This window comes from Bubalus kerabau, chromosome 2 (assembly GCF_029407905.1).
Source record: "Bubalus kerabau isolate K-KA32 ecotype Philippines breed swamp buffalo chromosome 2, PCC_UOA_SB_1v2, whole genome shotgun sequence".
NCBI classification, from domain to species: domain Eukaryota; kingdom Metazoa; phylum Chordata; class Mammalia; order Artiodactyla; family Bovidae; genus Bubalus; species Bubalus kerabau.
Window position 1 is genome coordinate 63170943 of NC_073625.1, and position 14446 is coordinate 63185388.

Genomic DNA, 14446 nt, shown 5'->3' on the forward strand with positions numbered 1-14446 from the left:
CCATCTCAGTAGTTGGGGAGAGGAGAAATAAATTTTCCCTTCTTCCACCTTTCATCTGTTCAGGTCCTCAGAGGCCTGAATGAGTCCCACCCACACCAGAAGGACAGTTCACTGAGCCCACCAATTCAAATTCTAATCTCATCCAAAAAAGCTCTCACAGGTATACCTGGAAATAATGTGTAGCTAAATATCTGCGCACCCTGTGACCCAGTCAAATCAAAATACAAAATTAATCATGACATGCACCAAGACATATCTTATGAATAACTTAGTGCATCCTCAGTGACTGTGACAAGAATTTCTGTCATTCTCTTTGCATTGCCCTCATAATAGTCCAGAATTCCTCATGTGTGTCTGTTGGGGAATCATCATATTTGACTGATTTGTATTTTATAATCTGGAATGTTAATTTAGAAATTATCTTTGACATTCATTTATTCTGAACTGTGTTTGAAATAATATGTCCAAGTAACATTTTTCTACATATGATATTGCATAGATCTGTTTCCCAAAACGTGGAATAAGGGAGTGCAGTCTTGGGATAACAGTATATTTGCAAATTACTGAGTAAATGTTATAATATTTATCACTTTTTTTTAGTAAGTTTAGAACCAGGTTTAGAATTTTATAATTTTGTGGTTATAATTATGATGCTTCCTATTAATACTTCTTAGATAAAAGTTTAAATCCTATTATTTATGCAGGAAACTGGAAATAATCTTCAAAAAATATACTTGGGTGCTATTCTTTGAGAAAGACACAAAACAGTTTCTAACAAATCATTACTATACACTTTTTTTTTTAATTTTATTTTATTTTTAAACTTTACATAACTGTATTAGTTTTGTACTATACACTTTTGAGAATAGACATGCTGGTATGTGTGTTTATGGGGCTTCTCTGGTAGCTCTGATTTTAAAGAATCTTCCTGCAATGCAGAAGATCCAGGTTCAATCTCTGGGTCAGGAAGATCTCTTGGAGAAGGAAATGGCTACCCACTCCAGTATTTGTGCCAGGACAATCCCAGGAGCAGAGGAACCTTGTGGGCTATAGTCCGTGGGTCACAAAGAATTGGACATGACCGAGAGACTAAGCATGCATGTACACCTGTGTGTTTACACACATAAACTGACAAGGATACAAGGCACAGAGTTTTTTCAAGTAATAAATATTATGGAGGAATACTTGCCTGATAATTTTATAATGCTTTATACATTTTAAAACTCACTTATTTTTTCTCATTTGTTGGGATAAAGTATCCAAGGGCAAATACATTTTTTGAATTGAAGTTAAACCCATTTTTTTTTTTAATTTTATTTTATTTTTAAACTTTACATAACTGTATTAGATTTGCCAAATATCAAAATGAATCCGCCACAGGTATACATGTGTTCCCCATCCTGAACCCTCCTCCCTCCTCCCTCCCCATTGAAGTTAAACCCATTTTAAGCTGACTTCATCACTTTAGGGAAAGCCACATATTATAAATGCTCAGTTCAAGTATTTTTAAACTATTTGGTATGCTTATCTTGGTGTACAGTATTACAATATTTCCACATGCAAATATTTTGTCACCTCTCAGAAACTATGTGATTATTGAGGTTTGCAAATCATAACATCTCTACTTCATCTATCTGTGTATCTATCTACCTGTGTTTTAGACATCTATCTATGGTATTTGAATGATTATATTATTGGTATTTTTATAATGTGGTTATATTTAAATGACAAAGCAGATTTAGAAAACTATTTAAATTTCAGAAAGCTGAGAATATTGTGTGTGCAATAAATATGTTTATTTTAAAAATGCCATAATTAGTCCACTTCAAGGACTGTAAACACAATCATATTTAAAATATTTCATTTGTGCAGATGGGAAATATTTACATACCAGCTTTCTGACTCAGTGGCTCTCAAATATTTGCATGCACCAGTGTCAGCTATAGAGCCTGTTAAAACCCAAATTGCTTCAGAAGTTCTGATTTAATGGAACCCTGGAGTTTGTGCTCTTAAGTTTCCAGGTGATGCTACTGTCATTCTCTGAAGTTCTTAGATTGAAATGCACTGATGTAAAATTCATTTCTAAGGATAAGGGCACAGTCCTCTGTGGCCAAATGAAAATCTGTCTAAAACTGTCTAATAACTGTATGAATCAGAGCTAACATTTATTGGGCAATGATAATAGTCACTGTACTGTTCGTTTACCAGGAATATGGACTGAAATACTGATTAGAGCTGGGAACTGTAGAGTTGAGATCCTATTTTTGGCTATCTGACTCCAAATTGTTCTCAATTTATAGAATAGCCTACATTCTAATAGAAAATCAAACAACTACCTCAGCATCTCAGTTGGAATCATAACAAAGGGGGGATAACATAGTGTAAGGTTATTATTTGGAATTACTTATAGATGAAACACACTTGTAGGTTATAGGAATTTCAATCTGAAATGTTGGAGGAGAGTTCTGTGCTTAACTACTTCAGCACAATTATCGCCCCTTTCATATGCTATCAAGTCATGGGAGCATCTTTTGAAAACTTTAATATGCACAGTTCATCCAATGCTTGTTTGAGTGTGTTTTAAAAATATGAGCTTTGTCTTCCCTATCTGAAAAATGAACCATCTGATTTTTTTCATTCAGTAGTGCCAGTTCTTCTATCTGGGATTTCATAAATAGCAAAGCAGAATGACTTCTAGTTCAATATATATATTTGATGATATAAACCTTGAATCTTCCAAAGTGGCATAAAATTTTTAAATTTACCATTCAAATAAGTGGTCTTTGACCACCACCACCACTATCTCTGTGCTTTGCCTAAAAAGTTCTTTGATACTTTATTCTCATTGTTCTTCGGCAAAAGGCTTAACTTCTTGTCATAGTCCACGTGGTCAATTAGTAATAAACACTCTATCTCTCATCTTGCTATTCAGGCACATTGAAAAGAACATGTGAGGTTGTCATGTGTGCCAACATCAGGCTCTTATATGTGCCAAACTTTTTACTCTATGGGATCTTAGTGCCTGGAATTGGTTTGTTGTTGCCATTTTTATCTTTTTTACTTTTGAACCAATTTTATCTTAGTAGCATTTTCTCAGGGCATGTCCCCTCAGTCTCCTTCTCTTTGTGAATCATGTATCTCTGTTTCCTAGCATCTCTTTCATATGAAGTTGCACACATCAGGTTTTTTAAATGTCCGATATAAAAAATACATTACCTTGTTACCTTTAGAGACATGTTATATCTCTAACATTATGTTAATATTAGGAGGCCAAGAACTCAGTTTAATTTTGATCAACATTAATGCCTACACATTTTATGTTGGTACACTGACTCATTGAATAAATCTACCTAAAATGCTTAATCTGGAAGTAATGGTATCCTATTCTTTTTCAGATGCTCTTTTCTTTTAAAATAATTATTTTCAATATTTATTATGCACTGATTCTTAATTGACAGAAGATGATTAAAATAATCAGAAAATGACTTTTGAAGAGGGCCTACCTGCTGAAATGTGTAGTCAGTACAGAATGTTGCAGGGTCAGTTGTCAGACTACTTGGATTAAATTCTGGCTATGAACTTAAAACTGACAAGATTCTGGGCAAATTGCATAATCTTTCTAAACCTTACCTTCTTCATCTTCAAAACGGGGGTTTTAATAAACTGTCACACAAGGTTCACGAGACCCACATGAGACAGTCAATGCTTAACATGGGGATTGAACCATTAATAATCACTGAGTGACTACTAATAATTATAATTTTTAAACTAATGCATTTTACATGTTTCTATCATCTGGCATGACCGCAATGTTCTGAAATTGAAATTTAAGTGAGTTTTCCTCAACCCCTTGAGGCTTCAGAGGTTGTTTTATCTGCTAATATATCCCCTTTTGTGACATATACATACTCTTACAAAAAAAAATGTGCCCTGGATGTCTTCTAAATGAGTAAATTAACTTCTTCAATTATTAAACATCAAGTGAGCAACTTAAATTTTAATACCTCTATATGAAAAGTGTTAAGTACAAAATGGATTAACAAAATAGAAGTTTCCTTGCCAGTATGTGCATATAACACAGGCTGTCTTTTCATATTTTGGGGAGAAGATTTGAGGTAGACTTCCCCAAATGAATGTAATAGATAATTGCTAAATTAATTTTCAATTAATAAAGATGTCAATTTATCCAGCAAAATATGGTACCTGTTATTAACCTTATTTGTGTATGCTTACCTCTAAAAATCTACACTTCACCCATAGAAAATAGTTAAAATATTTTGAATATTTATCCAGTTAAAATATTTTGTTAAAATATTTGTTAAAATATTTTGAATATTTATCCAGTTAAGATAAAATGTGTTTTATGAGTTATAAATATTACTGCATAGTTAACATAGGAGTAACTTATTATAACAGGTGATTATGCTAGAATTTTATGAAAGAACTCTTGCTTGCTAGCACAAACACAAGTAGTCAATGATAGTATTTGAAGGTTTCTATGTAAACTTTGTGGACTCTTAGGTTATTAATCTTCCCATGCTCCAAGTGATTCAGTTTTTTATTTGTATTTAAAGTGCATAAATCTAATTCTTTTCCAATGCCAAACTCAAGACACTGTCTTTACTATTATTCATAAAGTTTCTTAGAAGTAAGATTATAAACTATCAGGAATAGTTTCCAAGTTATCTATTATAAGTATTGTGTGTCAGAGTGAGATCACTGTACCATAATTCAATTTGATGTACAAGTTTAAAACTATATTCAATAAGAAAAAACATCATCTAACTGTTGAATTAATGTTTTTGAAGTCAACCTAAGACTATCTGGTTCCAATTCAAGGATATTTGATACTTTTCTTGTTTCAAGTACCTATACACAATTTGGTCATTTGGTGAATTAAACAACAGTATTTTAATATAGAATATTTATTTGTTTACCACTCATTTGGCACTTCATGTTAGTTTTGAAAATTAGATTTAATTCCTTTACTACTGCTCTGGAGGTTTTAAACTTTTATACCCATTTTGAATGTGTGATTTGTCTGAAATGTGTGAAGGAAATTAAAATACATCATGAGAATTCCTATCTAATATTATTAGCTAGTATATATTTGAGGAACAATGACAAGCACTCTATAATTTTCATTTTAATTTTTAATTATTTTTGCTTATACTGTCATCTTTGATGTCTGTAAATAGAATTTTATTCTTTACCAATTTTCTTCTTTTGAAATTGAACAACACTGATTGCTTTCATTCTTTTCAGTGAAGCTGAACATATCCCTCCCCTTTCATTTCTATTTTCTTTTATGTTTGTTCACTTATATTTACAATTTTCTTATCTAGTTTGCTCACGCTAAAGGTTTAGGTACAAAGCCTGCCAGATATCCCTTTGTTGTGTACTGGAATTAGGAAGTACACATACATTCTGGTGGGATTTTAGGGATCTTAAATTTATTCAAAGCTTAAATTCATTTATTAGCCTCCATACTAAAGATTAGTGACTTTGAAAAATAACAATGTCAAAGAGGTGGAATAATCTTTGCTTCTATTTTTCTTCTCTGCCAGGGTATGATTTTTGGGGAAAATAAAACTTTATATTATGTCTGGGTATGCTTAGACACAATGACTATTCTCAAGTTTATCGTCATCCTTGTCATTCATGAAAATAGGCAGTCAAAATGAATTCTGAGCAGCAAGGAAATGCACATCTTATATATGTATCTAGATTATTTAATATAAGTTATATTCATTATTTTACAGGTAATGATCATCAGTTTTTATGTCCTATAGAACATGTTATGTGGCCAAGGAAATAATAAAGTTTCTTATGACTTAAATGTTTTAAAAATTTATGGAAGTTGTAAGCTCCATGACATACTGTTGTTTGTATTCCTGGGAGACAAATGATATATAGATTTTAAAAAGAAACTTTCTGATCATATCTAGATTCTGTTGCACAAGTCTAGCTTTTGCTCCTCTTTCTCCCTGTCATTTAAATAGTATTTTGGTGACTATTGACATGTTATGCTCATCTAACCCTCTCAACCTTGATTGATGAGAATGATCATTTTTAATATGGTTTGAATGCCTTTCTCAGGTCAAATTATCTTCTAGACACTTTTCAACAAATATTATTCTAAATCATATTTCTATATGGTCTTCCCTCATAGCTCATTTGGTAAAGAATGCATATGCAATTCAGGAGAACCCAGTTTGACTCCTAAGTTGGAAAGATCCACTGGAGAAGGGATAGGCTACCCAGTCCAGTATTTTGGGGCTTCCATTGTGGCTCAAATGGTAAAGAAACCATCTGCAATGTGGAAGACATGGGTTAACCCACTTTTCCTTGATTGAAGAGAATTATCATTTTCAGTTCAGTTACTCAGCTGTGTCTGACTCTTTGTGACCCCATGAACTGCAGTACACCAGGACTCCCTGTCTATCACCAACTCCTGGAGTTCACCCAAACCCATGTCCATTGAATCGGTGATGCCATCCAACCATCTCATCCTCTGTCATCCCCTTCTCCTCCTGCCCTCAATCTTTCCCAGCATCAGGGTCCTTTAAAATGAGTGAGCTGAAGTAGCCAAAGTATTGGAGTTTCAGCCTCAACATCAGTCCTTCCAATGAACACCAAGGACTGATCTCCTTTAGGATGAACTGGTTGGATCTCCTTGCAGTCCAAGGGACTCTCAAGAGTCTTCTCCAACACCACACTGCAAAAGCATCAGTTCTTCGGCTCTCAGCTTTCTTTATAGTCCAACCCTCACACCAAAACAGGACCACTGGAAAAACCATAGTCTTGACTAGATGGACCTTTGTTGGCAAAGTAATGTCTCTGCTTTTTAATATGCTGTCTAGGTTGGTCATAACCTTCCTTCCAAGGAGCAAGCTTCTCTTAATTTCATGGCTGCAATCACCATCTACAGTGACTTTGGAACCCAGAAAAATAAAGTCTTTCACTATTTCCACTGTTTGCCCAACTATTTGCCATGAAGTAATGGGACCAGATGCAGTGATCTTAGTTTTCTGAATGTTGAGCTTTAAGCCAACTTTTTCAACTCTCCTCTTTCAATTTCATCAAGAAGCTCTTTAGTTCTGCCATAAGGGTGGTGTCATCTGCATATCTGTGATTATTGATATTTCTCCTAGCAATCTTGATTCCAGCTTGTGCTTTCTCCAGCCCAGCATTTCTCATGATGTACTCTGCATTTAAGTTAAATAAGCATGGTGACAATATACAGCCTTGATGTACTCCTTTTCCTATTTGGAACCAGTCTGTTGTTCCATGTCCAGTTCTAACTGTTGCTTCCTGACCTGCATACAGGTTTCTCAAGAGGCAGGTCAGGTGGTCTGGTATTCCCATCTCTTTCAGAATTTTTCACAGTTTATTGTGATCCACACAATCAAATGCTTTGGCATAGTCAATAAAGCAGAAATAGATGTTTTTCTGAAACTCTCTTCCTTTTTCAATGATCCAGCGGATGTTGGCAATTTGATCTCTGGTTCCTCTGCCTTTTCTAAAACCAGCTTGAACATCTGGAAGTTCACGGTTCATGTATTGCTGAAGCCTAGCTTGGAGAATTTTAAGCATCACCTTATTGGCGTGTGAGATGAGTGTAGTTGTGTGGTAGTTTGAACATTCTTTGGCATTGCCTTTCTTTGGGATTGGAATGAAAACTGACCTTTTCCAGTTCTGTGGCCACTGCTGAGTTTTCCAAATTTGCTGGCATATTGAGTGCAGCACTTTCATAGCATCATCTTCCAGGATTTGAAATAGCTGAACTGGAATTTCCATCACCTTCACTACTTTGTTCGTAGTGATGCTTCCTAAGGCCCACTTGACTTCATATTCCAGGATGTCTGGGCTAGGTGAGTGATCACACAATCGTGATTATCTGGGTCATGAATATATCATTTTCAATATGACTTTTATTGCTTAGGTTTGGAATAATTATCTTCTAGGCACGTTTTATTAAATATTATTCTAACTCATATTTGTATAACTAAAGTAATTCAAATAGGAGATGGAGACTCAACAGTGGTTCAGTCAGAATACAACCACTCTTGCAGAAAAGGGGGATAATGAGTTTACAGTTCTCTTCAGCCTGGATGTGACTGGAAGTCAGGAGAACACAAAAGTTTCTGTAGATTCTTCCAGAAATAAAAAAAAAAAAAAAAAAAGTGAAAGTCAGTTGTGTCTAACTCTTTGCAGCCCCACTGACTGGTTGCCCACCAGCCCTCCTCTGTCCATGGGATTCTCCAGATAGAAATACTGGCATGGGTTGCCATTCCTTCCTCCAGGGGATCTTCCTGACCCAGGGATAGCACCCGGGTCTTCTGCATTACAGACAGGTTCTTTACTCTCTGAGCCACCAGGGAAGCTTTGTTTTTTCCTGGAGCCCCAAATAACTTATGTACTCACTGCTGGAGGAAGAACAGTGTGACCCCTGCTTCCCATCCATATTCCAAATCTGGAAGAAAAGCAGTGCTGATTAGAAAAATCAGCTGCGGAACTCTAAAGACATGGGAGGTTCCAGCCAAGGTAGAAGTGGAAAGTAGATAGAGGACTAAAAAAGAATCCATGAGATTGCTTAAATTAAGAGAAATAAAAGCAAAAGAGGCCACAGCCATTATCTTTCTATTTCCTTTTCTTTCTTCTCAACTCATTTTAAAAAAAAAAAAACTTTTATTGGGGTATAGTTGATTTACAATGTTGTGTTAGTTTTGTGTGTACACCAAAGTGAATCTTTTATACATAGATATATATTCACTCTTTTCTAAATTCTTTTCCATATAGGTCATTAGTGGAGAAGGCAATGGCAACCCACTCCAGTACTCTTGCCTGGAAAATCCCATGGATGGAGGATCCTGGTAGGCTGCAGTCCATGGGGTCACAGAAAGTTGGACATGACTGAGAGACTTCACTTTCACTTTTCACTTTCATGAATTGGAGAAGGAAATGGCAACCCACTCCAGTGTTCTTGCCTGGAGAATCCCAGGGATGGGGGAGCCTGGTGGGCTCCCCTCTATGGGGTCACACAGGGTTGGACACAACTGAAGCGACTTAGCAGCAGCAGCATAGGTCATTAGAGAGTATTGAATAAGATTCCCTGTGCTCTACAGTGGGTCCTTATTAGTTGGTGGTGTGTTACTGGCTAAATCATGTCCAACTCTTGTGACCCCGTGGACTGTAGCCTGCAAGGCTCCTCTGTCCATAGGATTCTCCAGGCAAGAATACTGAAGTGGGCTGCCATCTTCTTTTCCAGGGAATCTTACTGACCTATATTAAATATAGCAGTGTGTATACATAAATTTCAGTCTCCCAATTTGTCACTACTCATTTGACGTAACCATAAATTTATTTTCTATATCTATGAGTTTATTTCTGTTTTATAGATAAGTTCGTTTGTACCCTTTTTTTTTTTTTTTTTAGATTCCACATATAAGCCATATCATAGACCCAATCTTGTCTTTACTTCCTTTTCTATAACAGGTCATATTCCCCAGAGTGTAATATTACTAAGCCCTGCCTGGGTACCATGCATGTGAGAGTTAGTGCAGTAGAAGGAGCTAGATGTTCATTCAATATGACTATTTTTTTGTGGAGTACTCTTATCCTCAGGTGAAAGCTGTTTCTATAATTGAAAATACTTCTCTTCATTCTCTCAAGAGATTAAACATTCACAATTTTATTAAGGATTGGAGAAAGGATACATACTTTTTGTATAGGTTAGTATTAGTTTAAAAGTTTTACATAAGGAAAAAGGGGCTTCTAAGGTGGCGCTAATGGTAAAGAACACACCTGTCATTGCAGGAGATGTAAGAGACATGGGTTCAATCCCTAGGTCAGGAAGATCCCACAGAGGAGGGCATGGAAACCCACTCCAGGATTCTTACGTGGAGAATCCTATGGACAGAGGAGCCTGGCAGGCTAGAATCCATATGTTTCAAAGGGTTGGAAATGACTGAAGTGTATTAGCACACACATAGATATATTTGTTGTTCAATCACTCGGCTGTGTCCAACTCTTTGCAACCCCATAGACTGCAGCATACCAGGCTTCCCTGTCCCTTACCATCTCCTACAGTTTGCTCAAACTAAAGGCCATTGAGTCAGTCATACCATCCAACCATCTCATCCTCTGTCATCCCTTTCTCCTCCTGCCTTCAATCTTTCACAGCATCGGGGTCATTTCTAATGAGTTGGCTCTTTGCATCAGGTGGCCAAAATATTGGAGCTTCAGCTTCAGCACCAATCCTTTCAATGAATATTCAGGACTAACTTCCTTTAGGATTGACTGTTTTGATCTCCTTACAGTTCAAGGGACTCTCAAAGTCTTCTCAAACACCACAGTTTAAGAGCATGAGTTCTTTGGCAATCAGTATTCTTTATGGCCCAACTCTCACATCCATATATGACTACTGGAAAAACCATAGCTTTGGCTAGATGAACATTTGTCGGCAAAGTAATATATCTACTTTTTAATATGCTGGCTAGGTTGATCATAGCTTTTCTTCCAAGGAGCAAGAAACTTTTAATTTCAGGGCTGCAGTCATCATCTGCAATGATTTGGGAGCCCAATAAAATAAAGTCTGTCACTATTTTCATTGTTTCCCCATCTATTTGTCATGAAGTGATAGGGCCAGATGCCTTGATCTTCATCTTTTGAATGTTGAGTTTTAAGCCAGCTTTTTCACTCTCATCAAGAGTCTTTCTGCCATCAGAGTGGCGTCATCTGCATATCTGAAGTTATTGCTGCTGGCAGTCTTTTTTCCAGCTTGTGCATCATCAGCCCAGCATTTCGTATGATGTACTCTGTATAGAAGTTAAATAAGCAGCATGACAATATACAGTCTTGATGTACTCCTTTCCCAATTTTGAACCAGTCCATTGTTTCATGTCTGATTCTAACTATTGCTTCCTGACCTGTATACATGTTTCTCAGGATGTAGGTAAAGTGGTATGGTATTCTCATCTCTTTAAGAAATATATATATATATATGTATATATATATACATATATATATATATATTTATCTATCTATCCAGAGGAAGTCCAGGTGTCTTGGTTTTAAAGAATCAGCCTGTTAATGCAGGAGATGCAGGAGACATGGATTTCCTCCCTGGGTCAGGAAGAGCCCCTGGAGGAGGGCACGATAACTCATTACAGTATTCATGCCTGGAGAATCCAATGGACAGAGGAACCTTGCAGGTTAGAGTCTATGGGGTTGCAAAGAATCACAGATGACTGAAGCAACTTAGCATGTACACAGGCACACAAGGCAAGAAAATAACTCCCAAATACAGAATTCAGGGAGTAAAATGGCGCTTTTGGAAGTGACTTTTTTTTTTTTTTTTTTTATGAGTCAGTTCTAAATATAACCCACACCAGTGGCTCAGACAGTAAAGAATCATCCTGCAATGTGGGAAAAATGGGTTCAATACCTGGGTTAAGAAGATCCCTGGTAGAGGGCATGGCAACCCACTCCAGTATTCTTGCCTGGAGAATCACCATGGAATGAGCAGCCTAGCAGGCTACAGCTTGTGGGGTCTCAAAGAGTCAGACACAACTGAAGTGACCAAGCACAGCACACACCGCCACCAACACTGGATATTAGTGAACATCACTGTATTCCAGTGCTGCCAAAACAATGCATTCTGTGAAAGAAACTTAGTTGGGTAGAAAAAAAAAAAAATCAAAACTACCATGTAGCCTTAACAATTCTTTTGAAATATTAATTAAGGTATAAAATCATTGTTAATATTTTTATCTATTATTACCCTTTATCATATGAAAAGTTTTTATCAGTTTAACCAGTGATTTCAGGATTGACACTTTGAGTAATAATTTTAAAATTAACAGTTTTGATACATTATTTACCACATATTCTAAGCTAGTAAAAGTTCTATTTTACTTCTAAATTTAAAATCCGATTGGCAGGTCTCCAATTTATCTATCTCTAGACTACAACAAGTCCTCTCATGGAGAAAATACATAAGTATATGGAATTTCTGATTTTTTAAAGTCATTTAAAATTTGTTTAAAAATAAAAATACTTCCTAATCTTGTTAACACTTATTAAATAGGCAAATATTTGCACTCTTAATTTTTTAAGTTGATCATATGTTTAATGTACATGGGAATTATCCAAATTATTTTTAAATATTTTGAATTGTTAATTATGTTATGAAGTAATTATTATAAAACTGTGTTTTAATATTAAACTTTTATTCAATAATTAAATTAATTGGAGATTCACATTTATTGAGCAAAATATGCTTAATAAGTAAATATACTGATAAAGTTATTTAGTATACAATGATTTTTTTAAAATATGGTCAAAATAACTCATAGTTTGCTTTGAAAAGACAGTTCTGCTTTATAATAAATATGGTAATAATGATAGCAGCAGTAGATATAAGTTGATATTCATTATAAAAATAAGTAAATGTAAATTAGTACTTCATACCATTGTATAGTATTTTAACTGATATTGGCCTGATAATTATATTTAATTTTTCAAATCCTTTTAAAGTTTTGTGAATGATTAAATGTGGTTTGATGATCTCACTGAAAATCTCAGCATTTATCTTTAAAAACATTAAGCACACTTTATTTGTACAAAGCTTGATTTAGTTGAACTCATTCAATCTGGCCTTATATAATTAATATACTGCTGCTGCTTCTCAGTTGATTCAGTCATGTCCAACTCACTGCTACCCTATGGACTATAGTCCTCCAGTCTCCCCTGTCCATGGTATTTTACCAGCAAAAATACTAGAGTGAGTGCCATGCCCTCCTCCAGGGGATCTTCCAGACCCAGGGATCAAGCCCTTGTCTCCTGTGTCTCTTGCATTGCAGGCAGATTCTTTATCACTGAACCACTGCTAAGTCGCTTCAGTTATGTCCGACTCTGTGTGACCCCATAGATGGCAGCCCACCAGGGTCCCCCATCCCTGGGATTCTCCAGGCAAGAACACTGGAGTGGGTTGCCATTTCCTTCTCCAATGCATGAAAGTGAAAGGTGCAAGTGAAGTCGCTCGGTCATGTCCGACTCTTCGTGACCCCATGGACTGCAGCCCACCAGGCCCCTCCATCCATGGGATTTTCCAGGCAAGATTACTAGAGTGGGGTGCCATTGCCTTCTCCACTGAACCACTAGGGAAGCCCAAATTAATACACTAAATATAATCAAAATATAGTTAATATTAAGTAGAGATTACTTTTTCATTCTGTGGATTCCATGTGAAATGAGATTGCATAGAACAACAGAAAACAGAAATTACTTGGTAAGATTCGGTGAAGCAGTAACATAATCAACGGTTACTATTTTTAAGGAAGTGATAGTAAAAAGAGCAGGGAAACTACTTTTCCCATATAAATAATTTTGCTTTTGTTTTTCCCGTTGTTACTTGCTGCTCTTGCTTTTGATACTGTTGTTAAATTAAGATACTTGCCTGGAGAGAAATATCCCAACCTAGAAGCCAAAAGCTATCAAGTGTTTTGTGATGAAACAAAGAAATATGCTTAATTTGGTTTCTTAAATGTCAAATAATTCATTACTTGGTTTTCTGAGTTTCTTAGGAAGAAGAGAAAGTGGGAAAATCTCAAATTAATTATTATTTAATAAGAAGAGCTTGTACTCTATTACTTATTAAACAGCTTTCACTCATGTAACTTATTACACACTGCAAATATTGCCTCATCAATCATCACTAAATGAGGGCAGAGAACATGACAAATTTTAAATAATTTCCAAGAGCTCTGGTATTAATATCATACTCTATTTATACAAAATAAGGTATAATCCTTGCTGAGTGATCATGCTGGCTTTCATGGACAATAAAAGCATCAATCTGTGTCCTGGAGGAAAACTGACAAAACACCTCTTTAGTGGTTGATTATTATTACAACAATGGATTTTAAAATGTGGCTCCTGTTTATAAGAGCAAATGAAGGAAAAGTAATCAAATTTCCTGCAATACAGCACTTACAAATATGAGATACACCAAAACTTCTGTTATTATCCATACAACCAATGAAAATGATGGCCTGATACTGAGTCAAACTTGGTAACTTGTTTGAACTGCATCAGTTCAAGAGGAACTGTTTGGACGTTTTTACAATGCAGTTTATTGAGACTGTGCTTAGTCGTTCAGTTGTGTCCGACTCTTTGCAACCCTTTGGACTGTAGCCCTCCAGGCTCCTCTGTCCATGGGATTTTCCAACAAGAATATTGGAGTGGGTTGCCATTTCCTTCTCCAGGATATCTTTCTGACCCAGTGATCAAATCAGCATCTCCTGTGTCTCTTGCATTGCTGGCAGATGCTTTACCCACTGAGCCACTGGTGAAGCCCAACTATTAGGACTACTGAAGAATAATTAGTACTTGAAAAAGCTATAATTCTTTTAAAACTTCCATTTCAATTATGAAATCATTA